Source organism: Pan troglodytes, chromosome 11 (assembly GCF_028858775.2).
Source record: "Pan troglodytes isolate AG18354 chromosome 11, NHGRI_mPanTro3-v2.0_pri, whole genome shotgun sequence".
Classification (NCBI taxonomy): domain Eukaryota; kingdom Metazoa; phylum Chordata; class Mammalia; order Primates; family Hominidae; genus Pan; species Pan troglodytes.
The window spans coordinates 5366892-5386745 of NC_072409.2; the positions used below are offsets into that span (position 1 = coordinate 5366892).

At 50.8% G+C, this 19854-nt stretch overlaps 1 non-coding gene and 1 pseudogene across 1 annotated transcript; both read right to left on the reverse strand.

Annotated features, from left to right (window-relative positions):
• Positions 1 to 2251: 2251 nt before the first annotated feature.
• LOC112204484 (small nucleolar RNA U13) lies at positions 2252 to 2353 on the reverse strand. The gene has a single exon (XR_002938126.2). It is a non-coding gene; the product is annotated as a small nucleolar RNA U13 (small nucleolar RNA).
• Positions 2354 to 5685: 3332 nt separating this feature from the next.
• Positions 5686 to 13195, reverse strand: LOC104008038 (bile salt-activated lipase-like; annotated as a pseudogene).
• Between the last annotated feature and the right edge of the window lie 6659 nt (positions 13196 to 19854).

A 19854-nucleotide genomic window follows, 5' to 3' on the forward strand; every position in this document is an offset into this window, starting at 1 on the left:
GGTTCAAGCAATTCTCCTGCCTCAGTCTCCCAAGTAGCTGGGATTATAGGCACCCACTATCACACCCAGCTAATTTTTGTATTTTTAGTAGAGACAGGGTTTTGCCACGTTGGCCAGGCTGGTCTCAAACTCCTGACCTCAGGTGACCTGTCCGCCTTGGCCTCCCAAAGTGCTAGGATTACAGGTGTGAGCCACTATGCCCAGCCTGTAGAGACAAATTTTATTTTATTTTGAGGTGGAATCTCACTCTGTCGCTTAGGCTGGAGTGCAGTGATGCAATCTCAGCTCACTGCAACCTCCACCTCCCAGGTTCAAGCAATTGTCCTGCCTCAGCCTCCTGAGTAGCTGGGATTACAGGTGTCTACCACCACACCTGGCTAATTTTTTTGTGTGTTTTTGGTAGAGACAGGGTTTTACCATGTTGGCCAGGCTGGTTTTGAACTCCTGACCTCAAGTGACCCACCCACTTTGGCCTCCCAAAGTGCTAGGATTACAGGCGTGAGCTACTGCACCCGGCTGAGACAAATTTTGAATACAAAGATACAAAAAGGTTGAAAGTAAAATGTTGGAAAAAGTTATTCCATGAAAATAGTATATTTTATTTTATTTTATTTTATTTTATTTTTTTTTTCATTTTTCTTTTCTTTTTTTTTTTTTATTGATCATTCTTGGGTGTTTCTCACAGAGGGGGATCTGGCAGGGTCACAGGACAATAGTGGAGGGAAGGTCAGCAGATAAACAAGTGAACAAAGATCTCTGGTTTTCCTAGGCAGAGGACCCTGCGGCCCTCCGCAGTGTTTGTGTCCCTGGGTACTTGAGATTAGGGAGTGGTGATGACTCTTAACGAGCATGCTGCCTTCAAGCATCTGTTTAACAAAGCACATCTTGCACCACCCTTAATCCATTCAACCCTGAGTGGACACAGCACATGTTTCAGAGAGCACAGGGTTGGGGACAAGGTCACAGATCAACATGATCCCAAGGCAGAAGAATTTTTCTTAGTACAGAACAAAATGAAAAGTCTCCCATGTCTACCTCTTTCTACACAGACACGGCAACCATCCGATTTCTCAATCTTTTCGCTACCTTTCCCCCTTCTTTCTATTCCACAAAACCGCCATTGTCATCATGGCCCATTCTCAATGAGCTGTTGGGTACACCTCCCAGACGGGGTGGTGGCCAGGCAGAGGGGCTCCTCACTTCCCAGTAGGGGCGGCCGGGCAGAGGCGCCCCTCACCTCCCGGACGGGGTGGCTGGCCGGGTGGGGGGCTGAGCCCCCCACCTCCCTCCCGGACGGGGCGGCTGGCCGGGCAGGGGGCTGACCCCCCCACCTCCCTCCCGGACAGGGCGGCTGGCCGGGCCGGGGGCTGAGTCCCCCACCTCCCTCCCGGACGGGGCGGCTGGCCGGGCAGAGGGAAAATAGTATATTTTAACAATGGCTATAGTATTATCAGACAAAATAGATTTTAAGTCAAAACCATAACAAGACAAGGTCAGTATACACTGACAAAAGCTGCAACTTCTCAAGATACAACAATTGTATCCATACACACACTTAAAACACCCAAAATGTATGAAGCAAAAATTGATATAATTAAATGAGAAATACACAATTGGAGATTTCAATACCTCATTTCCAATAATGGATAAGAACAACCAAACAAGATCTATAAGGAAAGAGGATTTGAGCAACTCTATAAACCAATTAGACTGAGCAGACATATACACAACACACAAACCAGCAACAACAGACTACACATTATTGTCAAGTGTACATGGAACATTTTCCAGGATAGACCATATGTTAGGCCATAAAGTAAGTCTTAATTTTTTTTTTTTAAGACGGAGTTTTGCTCTTGTTGCCCAGGCTGGAGTGCAATGGTGCAGTCTTGGCTCACTGCAACTTCCACCTCCCAGGTTCAAGTGCTTCTCCTGCCTCAGCCTCCCGAGTAGGTGGGATTACAGCACCCGCCACCACACCCGGCTAATTTTTGTATTTTTAGTAGAGATGGAGTTTTACCATGTTAAGCAGGTTGGTCTTGAACTCCTGACCTCAGGTGATCTCCCTGCCTCGGCTTCCCAAAGTGCTGGGATTACAGGCATGAACCACCGCACCCAGCAATAAATTTTTAGAACGTAATTATACAAAGTATCATTCCAATTACAATAGGATAAAATTATAAATCCATAGCAGAAGAAAAACTGGAACACTCATGAATATGTGGAAGTTAACGCACTCTCTTCTTTTTCACATCAGATGGGTAACGTGCCGACGTAACAGGGTTTGAGGGTGACACATCTCACGCATGTGCATGAACATCCAATCATCATTGTTCATCAACTACAAAAGGATCTTAACACTCTTCCCCTCCCCGACTCCAGACGGAGTCTTGCTCCATCGCCCAGGCTGGGGTGCCGTGGCACGATCTCAGCTCACTGCAACCTCCACCTCCAAGGTTCAAGCAATTCTCCTGTCTCAGCCTCCTGAGTAGGTAGGATTACAGGTGTGCACCACACCTGGTTAATTTTTATATATTTTTTAATAGAGATGGGGTTTCACCATGTTGGCCAGCCTGGTCTTGAACTCCTGACCTCATGATCCACCTGCCTCAGCCTCCCAAAGTGCTGGGATTACAGGCGTGAGCCACCACGCCCAGCCTTAACACACTCTTAAACAACCAATGGGTCTAAAAGGAAGTCACAAGGGAAATTAGAAGACACCTTGAGACAATGAAAACAAAAACACAACATACGAAAACTTACAGCATGCGGTGAAATCGAAAGCAGTGCTTGGGGGAAATTTATAGCTCTAAACGACTACATTAAAAAAGCAGAAAGATCTCAAATCAATAATTTATCTGCACACATTAAGGAATTAGAAAAAGAGCGAACTAAACCCAAAGCTAGCAGAATGAAGGAAATAATAAAGATTACAGCAGAGAGAAACAAAATAGAGAATAGAAAAATAGAGAAAATCAGCAAAACCAAAAACTGGTTATTTCTAAAGAACAAAATTGACAATACTTTAGATGAACAAAGAAGAGACAAGACTCAAATTACTAAAATTTGGAATGAAAGTGGGAACATTCCTACCAACTTTACAGAAATAAAAAGGATGAGAAGATAATGCTTTATAAGAGAACGCACCATTGCATGCCAGCAACATACAGTGGAATATTATTCAGTCGTAAAAAGGCCAGGTGCAATGGCTCATGCCTGTAATCCCAGTACTTTGGGAGGCCAAGGTGGGTGGATCACTTGAGGTCAGAAGTTTAAGACCAGTCTGACCAACATGGTAAAACCCCATCTCTACTAAAAATACAAAATTAGCCGGGTATGGTGATGAGCACCTGTAATCCCAGCTACTTAGGAGGCTGAGGCAGGAGTATTGCTTAAACCCGGGAGGCAGAGGTTGCATTGAGCCAAGATTGTGCCACTACACTCCAGCCTGGGCAACAAGAGGGAAACTCCGCTTCTTAAAAAAAAAAAAAAAAAAAAAAAAGGTATGGTGTGCCCACACATGCTACAACATGGATGAACTTTGAAAACATTACAATTCCACTTATGAGAAATATCTCCAAAAGGCAAATTCATGGAGACAGAAAGGATAGAGGTTACCAGGGGTTAGAGGGAGGGGAAATGAGGAGTTAGCTAATGGATATAGAGCTTCTATTTGGGGTGATGAAAAAATTATGGAAATAGAGAGTGGTGATGGTTGCCCAACAGTGAATCGAACTAATGTCACTCAATTCTACTCTTAAAAACAGTTAAATTAGCATCAGTTTTGTTATATAGGTTTTACCACAGTTAAAAAAAAATAGTATCTGTAAGGACCATTTCCTAGCCCAGGTTGGTGGCTGCCTTTCTACAGCTTTAGGGGAAGAGGAGCATTTTCTGCTTGTCTTGCTGAGGTTTCTGTTGACCACCAATTAGGAACTTGTGGATTTCAAGGTCTAACTCTGGAATTTAGCCAGCACTAAGAAAAATTATAAACAGATAAAATGTACAATATGGAAAGTGGGGGGAAAAGCTAAAGGAAGAGTGTTAGCCAGTGCACGGGCAGGACTTTGCCCCCTCAGTCCCTTCTAGAGGCCCGTGGTCCACCCTTTTTCTTAGACGGGAATCCTTGTTCCTAACCATAGATTTCCATTGCCTGTGCGTTTTCTCTCTGGGGAAAGACTTGTGATGCTGTGTTAGGGCTACAGTGGGCCTCACTCCATAAGCATTCCTGCCCACAGTGCCCACGTCACAAGGCCATGGTGAGGTCAGGCTCATCAAGTGCTCAGTGCAGTGCCTGGGCTTGGACCCGGAAGAGGTGGGGGTGGTCCCGACTCTGCCCCAACAACTCTGCCAGAGCCATTGGGCACCCCCAAGGGGCCCACCACCCAGTACCCTTGGCATCCTCTGCTTTCTACCCAGCACCCCTGGCATCCTCTAGCGTCTACCCGTGAACCAGGACGCCAGCATTCCTACAACTCCTTGTGTGATTGATGTCATCCAGAAACACCTTGGAAAGCCCCATCCCCTGTGCCCTGCACACTGTGGCCACTCGTCCTGCTGGAGCCTCATGAATGGCCAGTGAGTGCTGATTGCCAGGATAAGGGTGCCGATTCCTGCCAGCAAAAGACCTCCATACTCTCCCCTGATGGCCAAGGTGAAGCACAGGTCCGTGTGGTGCTGAGGTCCAGTCTCAGGTGGTCACCAATTTACAGAGTCAGTCGTGTTGTTACTGACCCATCCTAAAGGGGTAGCTGGGCCCTGAGCCTTTAGAGCCCGCAGCCCCCTGAGGTGACTGTATTCTTTGTCCACAGTCTAGGATTTGGTTATGTCCTGGTTGGGGGTGGGTGTGTTAAACACGCAACACAGGAGTTGGGGTGGGGGGAAGAGGAAGGCCACTGAGACTGAGGATCCACAAGCACAGAAGGCCACAGCCTTACAATGAAGTGCTGAAACATGTCCCCTGTGACAGTAAACATGCGCTGGCCCGAGCTCACCCCAGTGCTCTTCCAGGCTTCCTGGGACTGGGAGCCAGCAGGACCCCAGATGGCCTCCAGCCTGTCTGTATTTTCAACTTCATCATCTGGAGTCTGTAATGGCAAGAGCCAGATGGATTGCAGGTGACTCTGAGCTGTCTCCTCCCTCTCGACAGCTGCAGGCATCACCCAGACACACTGCAGGGCTCACCTGTGCCATGGAGGCTTTTAAAGTAGATTTTCTGTTGCTTATAACAGAATACCTAAAACCGGGTAATTTATAAAGAAAAGGAATTTCTCACAGTTATGAAGGCCGAGAAGTCCGAGGTTGAGGTGTTATAGGATGGAAGGTCCTGACTGAGTTGTCCAGGTTCTTGCTGTATAGAACAAAGAAGTGAACAAAACTCACAAAGTAACAAAAGAAGGAAACAATGACAGACAAAACAGGCCAGTCGCAGTGGCTCACACCCGTAATCCCAGCACTTTGGGAGGCTGAGGTACCTGAGACCAGCCTTGCCAACATGGTGAAACCCCGTCTCTACTAAAAATACAAAAAAATTAGCTGGGCATGGTGGCAGGTACCTGTAATCCCAGCTACTTGGGAGGCAGAGGCAGGAGAATCGCTTGAACCCAGGAGGCGGAGTTTGGAGTGAGCCCAGACTGTGCCATTGCACTCTAGCCTGGGCAACAAGAGTGAAACTCCACCAAAAAAAAAAAAAAAAGACAAAGCAACAAAAAAACAGCTTACCAAAGGCACAGATTGATTGAAGTGAACGTGCAACCCACAGGGTGGGAGCGGGCCCGAGCAAACGGCTCAAGGACCTCCCAATTGCAATGCTTCTCAGGGTTTTTATAAAGAACAGCCCAGATGCCCTTTAGAGGCCTCCAATTGGTTACACCCTATGAAGGATTAGCCTGGGACCAATCAGAGGCTGAAGTGGAGGATTGGCCCAGGGTCAATCAGAGGTTGAAGTGGAAGCTCCTGACTTGTTATCACAGCAGTGAGGAGTGGCCTGTGTGCTCCCCAATCCTGCCTAGAACTGGCTGCACCTGCTGTTCTCTGGCTTATGAGAACGGGCTGCACCTGCTGTTCTCTGGCTTATGTGAACGGGCTGCACCTGCTGTTCCTTTGCTTATGCCCCAACCCTTGGCTTCCCTAATTCCCTCTCCTCCTGCCTCAGAGAGGCTGCAGCAAGTGAAGGCCTTCTTGCTGGTGGGGACTCTGGTGTCCCGAGACGGTACTGGGCATCACGTGGTGAGGATGCTAAGCCTGCTCACATGCTAGCTCAAGTCTCTCTTCCTCTTACAAAGCCACCAGTTACCCTCCCATGATAACCCACTAACCCATGAATCCATGAATGGATGAATCCATCTACGGGGACAGGGCCTCATGATCCAGTCACCTCTTAAAGGCAGCACCTGTCAATACTGCCACGTTGGGGATTAAATTTCAGCATGAGTTTTGGCGGGGACAAGCATTCAAACCGAAGCAGAGGGATGGCAGGTGCAGCCCAGAGGTAGAACACGCTTGGATCCCCACAGCCCATCCCTTCTGACGTGGCTTGGCCATCCAGGGATGTGATTTTCTGAATGACAGACATGACTGTGCTTTCTCTCAACAAGAGACGGGTGCCAGTCCCGAGGGTTGGGAAGAGGCACTAGGGTCCCAGGGGTTTCTCCCACAGTGCTGGAGGCGCCTGAGAGCTGACTCCACAGGTAGAAACACAATAATCCCTGTGGGTACCAGTGTGGCCAAGGAAGGGACACATCATTGTATCCTCGGGCTTCCGTTGCCCAAGAGAACAGGGACAGTCACTGGGAGAGGCCCACATTGCCGGGCAGCTCCATCTCACTCAGTCTTTGACAGGGAGTCCCCTTTTTACACCAGAGACCCCTTGAACAACCCAGGAAGCCCAGGGTGGCCAAAGTGGTCACAGCCAGCCAGGGTGACCCCTGCTTCTCCAGGGGACAGGGTTCGTCCCGGCTCAGCTCTGCTGCATGAGGCCACAGGACTTGTCGGCCCTGAGCCTTATCCTCCCACCTGTAGGCTGGAGGGGCAGAGAGAGTGGCTAGCTGGTCCTTGGGTGCTGCTGCCCTCCACCGCGGAGCCCCCAGGCAAAGTTGCTCAGGATTCCAGAATTTTCTCTCATCTAAGCCCCACCCTGCCACACAGCGCCTGTTTAGAAGGTAGGTGAGGAGTGGGCAAGAAGACCCCCAACGTTGTTCCAAGCACTGGCTTTGGAGTCAGGGACCTGGGTTCAAATCCTTGCTCTGAGTGACCTTGGGCACGTGATGCCCTGTCAGGGCCTCATTTTCCTCTAAATATCTGTAAACGTCTAAAAGGAGGGTGTACACCATACCCACCTCACAAGGCCATGGTGAGGTCGGGCTGGTCAAGTGCTCAGTGATGTGCCTGGGCTTGGACCCAGCAGAGGCAGGAGTACTCCTGACTCTGCCTTCTGCCCTCTGCCCCCTGCCCCGTCAACTCTGCCAGAGCCATTGGGCACCCCCCAGAGGCCCACCACCCAGTGCCTACTGCCCAGCACCCTCCCCATCGTCTGCTTCCAACCTTCTGGTGTGATGTGTTATTCTTTCTTCCACTTGCATCCGGCTGGAGGAGCAGAATCCCTTTCTTTTCCCAGGCGGGTTCCTCAGACCCCAGTTACAACACAGACTTCACTCCCTGCACCCAGAGGATGTGGGTGTGGCTGGGATCCCCTAGTCCAGAGGCAGCCACAGCCTGCCAGACCCCAGCTCCCTCTCTGACTGCAGCTGCCACCAGCCCCTCCCACCATCTGGGACAGAATCTAGCCCCTGGGAGCCAGCAGCCTGGTTCCATTCAGGGAAGGGCAGGCTCTGGAGTGACCTGTGCCTGACTCCCACTCCTGGGCCTGCCAATCAACTTCCCTGGGCCCACCTCCTCCACTCAAAAGTGAGGATGGCACCATCAACGCCCCAGAGCCTGGGGATTGTGCCAGGTGATGGGGTCACAGGTTGGGCCCCCACCTGGTGCTGTAAGGGTAACTGAGGTCCACTCCTTCCTGCAGTTTAGCCTTGAGAGCAAAGAAAGACGCCAGACAGGGGAATGAGGTTTTCTTCAGGAAGAGCTCAAGATGGGAGGGGAGCCCCTGGGGTCGCACCCTCTCGGCCTCTTGAGACCAAGGCTGATGGGACACTAGAAACTAATGACTGCAGGCATCTGAGCTTCCTTGGAGTCATCTGTGGGGGGCACAGGGGCGGCCTCAGAGTCACCCGAGGTGGGCACGGGGGTGGCCTCAGAGTCACCCGAGGTGGGCACGGGCCTCAGAGTCACCCGTAGGGGGTACGGGGGAGGCCTCAGAGTCACCTGAGGGGGTCACGGGGGCAGCCTCAGAGTCACTTGTGAGGGGCACAGGGGCATCCTGAGAGTCACCCGTTGCAGGGACGGGGGCAGACTTGGAGTTGCCTGTCGGGGGAGACGGGAGTGGCCTCGGAGTCCCCTGTGGAGGGCATGGAACTGGCCTCCTGGTCGGTCACTGTGGGCAGCGCCAGATAGGTGAGGGTCCAGTAGCGCAGGAAGTTGGTTCTCAGGCTCCGCTTCATGGAGCTGCTGTCCATCTTCTTGGTGATCTCCAGGTAGCCGCCGTTTTCCGTAGTGTAGGGTTCCCAGTGTGTGGGCACAGCCGAGTTGCCCATGTTGGGGTCCCTGCAGAGTGAGAAGAGGCTGTGCAGGGGCTGGGGACTCCCAGGGGGCTGAAGTCCTGCTCTGCACCTGCACGCCTGAGCCATCCCTGCCCTCTGAGCTGGCCCTGGGCACCATGCCCCTCACTGCATACCGGGCACTGGCTGTGCACGTGCACGGGATTGGGGCTCTGCCAGTAACTCTCATCCTCAAACACACATGGATTCCGATGCAGGGGGAGGTTAAGTGACTGGCCCAAAGTCCCTCCACTGGCAAGTGAGGGAACAAGGCCTCGTGGTGGGAGGCCCTTCTTGGCTGTGGCCCTCCGCCCTGCACTCAACCCACGCCTTACCCTGTTTTGGCAAAGTTGGTCCAGTAGGCGATCATGGCCTTAGAGACTGTCCTGTCTTGGGGCTGGTAGCCCGTGGGGGTGGCGAAGGGCTTCCCGAAAATGTACTGAATGTCATCTGCATGGTCGGCCCCCACCCATTTGGGGTAGACGGGCATCTGAGAGGGATGGGAAAACAGGTAGGTGTAGGTCTTGGCACTCCTGGAGGGGAGAGACCACCCAAGTAGGCAGGGTGCTCACTGGGGACCGATCAGCCCAGAGACTGGACTTGGAGGGAGGTCCCGGGCAGCGGGCAGGGAAGTGTCTGGGGAATTCACATGAAGAGATGGGGCTTCTTACACCCAGGGAAGGGAAAGCTGAGAACCAAATTCATGGATTCATGGGTTCCACAATTTCAGCTGAATTTATACTTCACCTCCACAAAACATTGTGAGGCACCTTCCTTCTAGAATTCAGTATCAAGAAATATTTTGCTCTCCAAGACAATGTGCATTCTTCAATTAGATTGGACAAGGTATAGGCCCTCAACTGTTTCCCTTTTTGCCTTGACTGAAAGGAGGCTCACAGCTAAATGTACTGCTTAGTTGCTGCAAAGCTTTCATCCTAGACTTCTAGGTATACTTTTATCTTCCTATCTTTTCCGTATTCCTAACTTATTTTTTATTTTTATTATTTATTTACTTATTTATTTGAGACATAGTCACACTCTGTTGCCCCTGCTGGAGTGCAGCGGCGTAATCTCGGCTCACTGCAACCTCCACCTCCCTGGATCAATCAATTCTGCTACCTCAGCCTCCTGAGTAGCTAGGATTATAGGTGTGCACCACCATGCCTGGATAATTTTTGTATTTTTAGTAGAGATGGGGTTTTGCCATGTTGGCCAGACTAGTCTCAGACTCCTGACCTCCAGTGATCCTCCCACCTTGACCTCCCAAAGTGCCGCAATTACAAGGGCGAGCCACTGCACTCGGCCTTATTTTTCCTTATAATTGGCTATTATTACATGAAAGTCTTTAATGAGGCCTTGGGCTGAAATTATTTTGTAAGGTGGCAAAGTTGAGGCCCATAAGAGTCAGTGGATAGAAACCATTATCCAGTGTTCTCTCAGTGCACACAGCATGGGGGATGGAAGGTAGCTCAAGAACTCTCCGGTGGGAAGGACCATGGGGTGCAGGGCTGAGCAGGGCAGAGGATCATAGGGTTTGTAAACCCCCTGTAGGCTGGGAGGTAAAAAGAGGCCCTCAAGTCTTGCCAGGCCTCAGCAAAGTGGATCAGGCAGGCACAGGTGGGGACTCAAGCACCACTTTCCCAGACAACCCAGACACCTGAGAGCCATCCACAGCGAGGCCTCGGCTGGAAGGTGCAGCACCCCAGGAAGGCCCCCAGGAGCCACCCGCTGCCCAGATCCTCACTTGGCATTGGCTCTGTGCTGGGCTATGGCAATCTCGGTGGGCACCAGGAAGAGGACATCGGTCTCAAGGTCCACCACAGTCTTCTTCTTATTCTCCTGGGATGGGTCCTGGGCCCAGGACTCAGTGTAGACATCAAAGGTCGTCTTGGCGCCTCTGAGCCCCTTGGTGATTGTGAACTCACTGACCAGCTTGTAGAAGTCCTCCCTGGGGGAATCAAGTAGGCACTGACACTCAGCCTGTGCCAACAGGAGGGTGTGTGCATACTCGCCCCGACTGGTGCTAACTTCCTCACTCCCAATCCCCCACTCAATGCCTTCCTCCTCCAGGCTGGCCCCCTCGCCAGTGCTTTCCCGGCCGCCCTCCTGCACAGGTCGCCCCTGAGTCCTGTGCCCCCTGCTTACTCTGTGACTTTCTTGTTGCCCTTGTTGATGGCAGGCATGTCGATGCTGGCGAAGATGTGGCCTTCCATGTTGTTGGTGCCTGCTATATAGTCGATGTCGGCGGCGTTGGCGTACAGGTTGATGGGGTCATCGGGAATGAAGTCTCCATCAATGACAGGGATGAAGCCCACATAGTGCAGCACGGGGTCTGGGTGGGAGAGCCAGCAGGTTAGCAGGTTCTTGTACCTTCCAGTTTCCCCTGAGCCACCCCTTACCTCTCAGGGCTGGAATTGGCTATGCCCTCCCTTCTCTGATCTATGGACACTTGGGGCAGGGTTGATTCTGCACCATCAGGGGCATCCTGTGCCCTGTAGGATGTTTAGAGCATCCCCGGCCTCGACCCACGAGGTGCCAGGAGCACCCCCTCCGCAGCCGTGACAATCACAAATGTCTCCAGGCCCTTCCACACCTCCCCAGGCTGAGAGCCACTGTCTAGGGCCAGATCTGTCCTCTTCAGCGGCAGCCCCTCCCTCTCCTCTCTCTCTTTGCTGGGCCTGAAGCAGGAAGGAGGAAACTTAGAAGCCACTGAGGGAACTGATGGAGAAGGAGCTCCCTCTCTCAGGGCTGGGTTCCAGTCCATCAGCCAAAAATGGTGCGAGGTCTGCATTGTACTCCAGACCCCTGGACGGGCCCCTAGAGGACCCAGTGGCTGCTGAGGCAGGCGGGGCCCGGCTGTCACTGGGCCCAGCACAGCAGGCTTTGCTTCTAGCGGGGCCGTGGGGGTTGCTTTGTTTGGGCTTGTCCAGCCTGAGGGCCTCAGGGTGGGGAAATGGGGAGGGGTCGTGATGACCTGCCAAAGGCCTCTCAGCACCCCAAGAAGAGCTCGCCCAAGAAGAAGGTGACCTCTCCTTTGAGTCAGGAGCCCAGGACCACTGCCCAAACCTCCAGGTCCCAGGGCCAGGGAGTGTGGAGAGCAGGCAGCAGATGGGGAGACAGGAGTCCCCAGGGCCTGAGACACAGCAGGCGGCAGAACAGCGTGGTTGGGATCTGGGGTCCCCTGTGGGACTGCTGCTGGGGGCAGGGACTGGGCCGGGCACCGACACCGGCTTCCTGTGGGGCTTGGGGTTTCTGTGGTTTCTCCTTCACAGGCAGAGAGGGTGGAATTTATGGATGCCCCGAGAGGGCTCCTGCCTGCCGGCTCTCTTTCTGGAGGGACCCGGACCCACGTGTGGACTAGCCCGGCTTTCAGCTTCCTGCACAGGAATAGGAGGCAGCAGCTGTGCCATGCTGGGCAAACTGCCTGCCTGCTTCTCTCCACCCGTCTGCCTGCTCTCCACACTCCCTGCCCCTGGGCCCGTTTCCCCTTCTGTAAAATGGGAACAACAGAAAGGTTGGTAGGTGGGATCACCAGGATTAGCAAATGCAAATTCAAGAGGCCCAGTTACATTTGAATTTCAGGTAAACAGTGAATTGTTTTTTAGTATGTTTCATTTTTTTCTTTTTCTATTTTTTGAGACAGAGTCTCGCCCTGTCACCCAGGCTGGAGTGCAGTAGCGTGATCTCAGCTCACCGCAATCTCCACCTCCCAGCTTCAAGCGGTTCTCCTGCCTCAGCCTCCCGAGTAGCTGGGATTACAGGCACCCACCACCACGCCCGATTAATATTTGTATTTTTAGTAGAGATGGGGTTTCACCATGTTGGCCAGGCTGGTCTCCAACTCCTGACCTCAAGTGATCCACCCACCTCGGCCTCCCAAACTGGTGGGATTGCAGGTGTGAGCCACTGCGCCCGGCCCATATAAGTTTGTTTCAAATATTGCATGGGACATACTTACACAGCAGTTCTTGGCAGTTTATCTGAAATTCAAATGGAATTGGGCATCCTGCGTTCTACCTGGCACCTGTCCCCATAGAAATGAGCATGAGTGCCCGGGATCTGCTGCGGGGCTGTGCTGGGCTCTTTCTCAGCCTGGCCCAAAGTTTCCAGATCTGATTGAGCGAGAGAGCAGCAGGACCTGCCCCTCTGCTGGGCTCTTACCTTCGCAGCACTCGCCACTGCCCAGCAGCAGGTGAGGCCCAAGACAACCAGTTGCAGGCGCCCCATGGTGAGCATCAGCCTCTGGGTGGCCCTCCCTCTGGGCCTCGGGTATTTATGGAGCTGGATCCAAGGTCACATGCTTGCTCATGAGCTCTCAGGCACTCCCTCCCCTCTACTCCCTCAGGTGCAGGGAGATCCAGTTTTCCCAAAAACCCACAGTGCACCTGTGCAGGTTACCACTTACCTGGGAGCAGAGGCAGGTGGCAAGGTGGCGGGTGGTAAGGGGGATGGTGGGGCTGGGCAGGGTGCACAGTGCCCTGCCTTCTGGTTTGTTCACAGGGCTTGGTGTCACTGTCAGAGAAAAGGGCATACTTTGTCTCCATGCCCTGCCTGTCCCCTAGGTCCCCAGAGGGGCTTCACAGGGGACCAAGCACGTGACTTCTGGGACAGAGAGGGTGACATGCTGTGGGCCCCCCACCCAAGTGGCTGACCTTATCTGTATGAGCTTTTCCTGGGGCCATGGAGCAAGCAGTCCAAGCTGGGTGCGGGTCCCAGAGCAGCACAAAGCAGTCTCATTCAAGGGTGGGGAGATGTCACCATCCAGCCTGATGCGTCCTGGGAGGGAGGACTAGAGGCTCCGGGGGTGTGGGTGGGGGGGTGCGGAGGCATCTAGCCCAAACTTGTGGTCTTCCCTGAGGAAGGAAAGGACACAGCCAAGGACCTGGGGCATGCCCAGGCAGAGTGACAGGAGAGAAAATGAGGCCAGCGGGAGGGAAGGGAGAAGGTCGTGTGAGGTTGTGGAGGAAGAGGAGGCCACTCGTATTTTCTGTGAACAGGTGTTACTCCTGGAGCCAGGAAAGGCTCTGAAAAGTGAAAGAACACCACGAACAAAGTTTTAAGATGGGGCCTGTAAGCTCAGCCAGTGTGAGGTCACCCTCACCGAGACGCTCGGTGGCAGCTCCAGCCACCGCACAGCCCTCTGCAGTGATGGGGACAGGGCGAGGGCAGCCAGAGCCTTCCCACCCAACAGCCCCCCAGGAGACTTGGAGCCTGTGCTTCCCACAACAACCACACCCCCGTTCTGCCACCCCTGCGGCCGGTGCCAGGGACCGAGTGGACCTGCAGAGCCACGTCTGTCCCTCTGTCTGTCGACCACAGCCGGTGCCCAGCAATTCAGGAGGCCTAGTGGGCGAGGGAGGCTGGGGAAAGGCCAGGAGGGTGGGAGGAGGAGCTCGGCCACAGGAAATAAGGGGCCTGCAGGTAGCTGAGGTGCCCCAGAGCAAACGCATTTGCCTCAGGCCTTTGCCCAGCTACTCTAGTTCTGAGAACCTGCTCTAAATAAAGGAGGTAATTCTGAACTGGGAGACATGCCCTTTGTGCTCCAGGATATTCACTGCAGTGTCATTTACAGTGGCTAAGGAGGAAAGGGGAGGGCAGAGGGGAGGCAGCAGGGAGAGGAAGGAGGTGGGGAGAGGGCTGGGGCAGGGGAGAGGGAAAGGAAGGCCCCACTTTTTATTTATATACATTTTTAGAGCAGATTTAGGTTCACGGCAAAATTAGAAGAAGGTTACAGAGATTTCCCGTATGTCCTCGCCCCAACCCAGTCTCCCCCATTATCAACATCCCCCACCAGGGGGTACAACTGTTATACTTTATGAACCTACATTGACATGTCATAATCACCCAGAGTCCACAGATTTAGGGTTTTTTTTGTTTGTTTTGAGACAGGGTCTCACTATCACCCAGGCTAGAGGGCAGTGGCACAATAACAGCTCACTGCAGTCTTGAACTCCTGGGCTCAAGGGATCCTCCTGCTTTAGCCTCTCAAGTAGCTGGGAGTACAGGCGCCCGCCATCACACCCGGCTAATTTTTGTATTTTTAGTAGAGAGGGAGTTTCGCCATGTTGGCCAGGCTGGTCTCGAACTCCTGAGCTCAAGTGATCTGCCCGCCTCTGCCTCCCAAAGTGCTGGGATGACAGTTGTGAGCCACTGCGCCCAGCCCCTAACCTAGTTTTGGCCATGCTCTGAGCCCACATTCTTTGTGGAACCTCAAGATGGTATCTAAGCTCTGTACTCTCTTGAGAAGTTGGGTCTTCATTTCAAAGGCTCCCGTGTATACGCATTAAACAAATATGTATGCCCTTTCTCCTATGAGACAATCTGTCAGTGATTTTTCAGTGGCCCTTCAGAGGGAGAAGGGGAAAGCTCTCCCTTGGTCCCCACAGTATCATCCTGAATAGTTTGAATGCTCTAGAACCCCCCTGGGCTCCATTGATTCATTCCTTCCTCACTCAAATCCCTTGAAGCGGCTACATTGTCTGGTCTACATACCGGGGGTTTGTCGTCAGGCACCAGGAAAATTTAGGACAGGGACAAACACAAGGACTTTAGGAGCGGAGGTTTAATAGACAGAAGAGAAGAAAAAGAGAAACATCTCTCTCTTCTCCAAGCATAAAGGACTGGTGGGCAGCAGACACACTGAATTTTATATTCAGGTTTGTCCTTGCCCAGCCCTGCCAGCCGACTGCAGGAGCAGGAGAACTAAGGAAGGAAAAAGGAAGCAGATGAAAGGCTTAAGAAAAAGGCGGATCTGTTGGCAGCAGCCCTTATAGAAAGAGAAATTAGCCATGTGAGAGGATGTGGGCGCAGATGTGGACGTGGAAGAGGTCAAGTTAGACAAGGATTTAAGAGCTGACCAAGGCTGGAGAGGGATCAATGTGAGAGATGCAAAAAAAAAAAAAAAAAGGGCACTGGAAGGATGAATGTCCAGAAGGCAATGGCCAAGGCCGTGAGACAAAGAGGCCATTGGCCAAGGGCTGCCGTACCTTAGAGGAACCAGATACTAATCTGATTGGGCTGGCAGGAGCTGAAGGATGTGAGGACTAGGACAGATCGGGCTCCTTCTCACTGGGCCTCCAGGAGTCTGTGGTCACATTAGAAGTTGAAGGCAGCAGGATTCTGCCGTATCTGGATTCCAGATTTCTCACTGATGGCTGAGCTATTATATGAAGTTACAAAAAGAGGAGAAAAGGAACCCCTCCTCTGGGAAACAGAACAGGAGAAGGAGCCATGCCTTGTGAAAACTTCCTTATAGACTTAAACGAAATGCCCCGTGCCAGAAGCTATCGGTATATTCTAGTGTTTATTTGCATCTTTTTCAGGATAGGTTGAAGCTTTCCCCACCAGGACAGAAAAAGCACGACAAATGACTAAAGTACTGTTAAAAGATATTATCCCCAGGTTTGGACTGCCTCTATCTTTACAGTCAGACAATGGGCCGGCATTTGTAGCTGAAATAGTATGAGATTTAACAAGACTGTTAAAAATAAAATGGAAGTTACACACAGCCTATCGGCTGCATAGCTGAGGAAAAGTGGAACGCATGAAGTGGACACTCAAGCAGCTACTGAAGCAATATTGCCAGGAAACTCATCTGAGATAAGTTCAGGTTTTGCCTATGGTCTTCCTCCGAGACAGGTGCACCCCCACCAAACAAACTGAGTATTTACCCTATGAGGTTTTGTTCAGTTGGCCAACCCCAAATCATAGGTCAAATTAAAGGTGATCTTCAGGAACTAGAGGAATTAACCTTAAGAAAGCAAATGCAGGCTTTAGGAACAGCCATGCAAGAGGTCCATGGCTGGGTACAAGAAAGGATGCCTATAAGCCTGACAGACCAGTACACCCCTTTAAATCTGGAGACTCTGTTTGGGTTAAAAAGTGGAATCCAACTTCTCTAGGACCCATATGGGGTGGGCCCTATACTGTAATCTTGTCCACTCCCGTTGCTGTTAAAGTTGCAGGTGTTATGTCTTGGATCCACCACAGTCGGCTGAAACCTGCAGCTCAGGACAAGTGGACCAGCCAGCAGGACACAGATCATCCAACCCAGCTGATCCTGAGAAGACAACAAGCTGCTGCTGAGGACAGTCGCCCTGCTCTGGTCACTCGTGAGGCTGACCAGTCAACGCATGGCTGAAGCTTAAGGAGACAAGCCCCGCTCTAGTCACACACCCGAAGCTGACTAGTCTACGCACGGCCAAAGCTTGAGGACTCGTAAAGCAAGTAAATGTGGTTAGAAATCTTAGGACTAGTAGTTTTTCTTATAATACTAACTGTTTTACTATTGTTCTGTTGCTGTGCTCAATCTCCTCCCCCCAGGCAAGGCCCTCTTCTGTCCTTGCTGGATATGAATACGCTGTACATTGTTTTGCTGTTATCACCCGCCTTGACCATGTTAAAAGAAGTACCCTTAGAAAGGTGTCCCCATTGTACACACACTACAGGGTCAGGAAACAGTATAACTAGGACTCTATTATTCTATACTTATTAGGAGTGTACAGGGACTCACCTAGGAACTTGTACTTACAATCAGATCACCTATTCAATTTGTGACCCAAGAAATGGCCAGCCTTATATATGCTATGACCTTCTAAGTCTTTACCTAGGACTTGGTTTGAGGTTCATACTGAGTCAAAGAAAGGAAGTCTTATAAGTCAAACCCAAGCCTCTATCCCCCAGGGGGAGCTATAGCCATATACTTTGATATTTGTCAGTTAACATCCGTGAACCCAACCTATCTCACAATCTCTGGTCCTACAGGGTAGTGTACAAACTGCCAGTACAAAATTGTATGTGCATACCCTGTTTGCCCCTCCAAGGCCCTAGCAATAGCTTGCTGGAACCGCACAACACAGTTCACTGACCGATCATCACTGAGGCTAAAGCCAATCTTGCTCATCAAAGCGCCAGCAAAACCGGACTGTAAGACAAGCACTTGCAATCCTGTAAATCTTACTATCTTAGAGCCGGATCTACCTATATGGACTACAGGTTACTCCATGGCATTACAAAGCAGCAGTCAAAAAGCTAAAGTAAATTTATATATCATAAAGAGGACTCAAACCAAGAAGTCATCCCAGCAACAATTCCGAGTCTTTAAGTCATTCTATGAGCACATAAATCAAAAGTTGCTGAGCCTCCCCCTTTAGCCAAAAACCTATTTGCTCAGATGGCTGAAAACATTGCTGGCAGCCTAGGCATCTCCTCATGTTATGTTTGTGGAGGGACTAACATGGGAGACCAATGGCCTTGGGAAGCAAAAGAGTTAATGCCTCAAGATAACTTTACTCTGACTGACTCTTCCCGCAAACTGACTCCCACAAGTTCAAGCGTCTGGCTCTTAAAAACTTCTATTATCGGGAAATACTGTATTGCTTGCTAGGGAAAAACTTCTACAGACCCAGTAGGGGAATTAACATGTTTGGGACAGCAAACACGTTAAAAAATTAGGAAAAACTTTATGGTGTGGCAAAGATAGTCCCAAACCACCTCATCCAAATCCATTCTCCCGTTTCTCTTCTCTAAACCACACCTGGTATCAGCTTGAAGCTCCAAATACCTGGCAAGCACCCTCTGGTCTCTATCGGACCTGTGGGCCACGGGCCTACCGACAGTTACCAGCCAAATGGACAGGGGCCAGTGTACTTGGAACAATTAGGCCGTCTTTCTTCTTAATCCCTCTAAGACAAGGAGAAGCCTTAGAGTATCCTGTCTATGATGAGAACAGAGAAAGATATAGAAGGAGCGTAAAGAAAGACACAGCCATAGGAGACTGGAAAGATGATGAATGGCCCCCTGAGAGAATAATTCACTACTATGGGCCAGCTACCTGGGGGGAAGATGGCTCATGGGGTTACTGGTCTCCTATTTACATGCTTAACTGCATCGTGAGGTTACAGATAGTGCTTGAGATCATCACTAATGAAACAGCAAGGGCTTTAGATCTATTAGCCCAGCAATCTACAAAAACGAGGAATGCTATCTATCAAAATAGGTTAGCTTTAGACTGCCTCCTCGCCCAGGAAGGAGGAGGATGCGGAAAGTTCAATCGAACTAATTGCTGCCTGGAAATTGATGACAATGGAAAGGCAAGTATAGGAATAACTGCAAGAATGAGAAAATTCGCCCATGTTCCAGTTCAAACTTGGAAAGGGTGGTCTCCAGATTCTCTCTTTGGAGACTGGTTTTCATTTTTCAGAGGGTTCAAGACTTTAATAGGAGTAGTTCTGGCTGTACTAGGAAGTTGCCTAATACTCCTTTGTCTCTTACCTCTCCTTGCTAGAAGCATTCAATCAGCTATAGAGGCAATAGTAGCTAGGCAAACTACCACTCAGCTGACGGCTCTGCATAAATATCAGCCTTTGCCCAAAGAAGAAAACTTGTCTCTTGACGCAGAATTAAGTAATAGTGAGGCCTTCTATTAAACTTCTTTTATAAAAGGACTTGAAGCGGGGAAAAATGTAGTGAAGGTTAAAAAGAAAAAGAAACAAGTTTTCCTCTGCTTAGCAGCTCACTTCGAGGACAGTTATAACGCTGTCCAAAAAGCCAAGGCCAAAGGAATGAGCTCCAGACAGCCCCCCACCTCCAGAGCAAGGCTGAGGAAAAAAAGAGAGAAAGACAAATTCCTTTACTGTTACTCCTTTCCCTGGCCTCTTAAGCATGACTATGTCTTGCAAATATTTGTATTTAGCCAGTTCTTGTTTTTCTTTTGACACAGCTACAAGGCCACCAGCTAGGCAAGGCCACAAGTTATGCACTCTATGATTGACTGCCTTTGTTTTACTTTTGTAAGCCTGCTTATAAAAACCCCACTCTGTCTTTGTTCAAGGCTCACCTTTTTGGATGTGAATCCACTGAGCTGGTGCATACCTTAAAATAAATATCCTCCTGTATTCACCTGTACTGGTCTCTCTAGTCCTCTGCGTCCCGCAACATTAGACCTGAAAAAGATTCCATTGTCTGGATGTATTGTATCCATTCACCTGCTGAAGGACATCTTCGTTACCTCCAGGTTGTGGCAATTATGGATAAAGCTACTATAAACATCTGCTATGTTGACCACAAAACCCAAACTGTAAAATATTTGACGAGATTTATCCTGAGCCAAATATGATTGACTGTAACCAGAGGCATGGTGTCAAGAGTTCCTGAGAACATGTGCCCAAGGCAGTTGAGTTACAGCTTGGTTTTATACATTTCA